Below are 1,101 nucleotides of genomic sequence, written 5' to 3' on the forward strand. Positions count from 1 at the left end.
GATTCATAAATAACAAGTTAAATACCATATGACTGGGGTCCATTCAACCAGAACCGGGAAAAGAAAATATTCCCGGCGACATGAAGGCTCCAGCCTGGTCACTGATCTCTGGTCCTAAAAGAGCACAGGCCCTGCCCTGAGCCACCCAGGGAGGGCAGCCTTTCTGCCCAGCATTACCTCCCACACAGGGTCCAGCACTCGATCATGCCAGCACCTTCAGGACAGCCCCCGGTCTTCATCAGAGAGTGCTTATTATGGTTATTTACTGAGTCCCTGGGGCACCCAATCTTGGGAGAGAGTGGCACAATGACACCATTGTGCAGCCCCAGCACCTGCCCACAGTGCCTGGGTCAACCCTGGGTCTCAGAGCAGATGTCGTAGGCCCGGGAACTGCAGGGTCAGGTGGTGGAAGGCAATGTGCTTGCTCAGGACGTGGCCAGGGCTGCAGCTAACAGAGGTGGTTTCCCAGAGGAGCTCAGCTGTGAACTGAACTCAGGCCAGCACGTGGCCTGTGTGCCTCATGTGTCCATTTACTGAGAGGGTAGGAGACACGAGCCCTGCCTTGGGGAACCTGGGTTATCAAACCCGATGAGGGAGATGAAAGCCCTGGGGAGGTCAAGGCTCTCATTCTAGAGGAATTAAAGTTATGGAGATGCAGAGGTGTGTATTCGTGGCAGGTGATGTGCCACCTGCTCCCTGAATGTCAACCCTGGTGGGAACGTTGGGAGGAAGCCAGCACTGATGGAGCCTGGTTCAAGTCAGGGAAGCTGGGGGTGCCCTGCATTGTCTTCACAGGTCTTCACGATGATCTCCAGTAATGGAAGGCATAGGTCCCCTTGTGGGAGAAGAATCCTCTGAGGCTGGCAGAGATTAAGTAATTTAGCCGGCCCAGTTGCGCACTGCTACAGTGCGCTGCTTGGGAAGTGTGGCGGCGCTCCCGCCGAGGGTTCGGATCCCACATACAGACCGGCTGCTCACTGGGTGAGCGAGGCGCGGGCGCAACACCGAGGGTTGCGATCCCGTTGCCGGTCACGAAAAAAAAGAGAAAAAGGAAAAAAAAAAAAAATGTAATTTGCTTTATTTCTTTAGGGGGCAAATATA

Source organism: Galeopterus variegatus, unplaced genomic scaffold, assembly GCF_000696425.1.
Source record: "Galeopterus variegatus unplaced genomic scaffold, G_variegatus-3.0.2 Scaffold11530, whole genome shotgun sequence".
Classification (NCBI taxonomy): domain Eukaryota; kingdom Metazoa; phylum Chordata; class Mammalia; order Dermoptera; family Cynocephalidae; genus Galeopterus; species Galeopterus variegatus.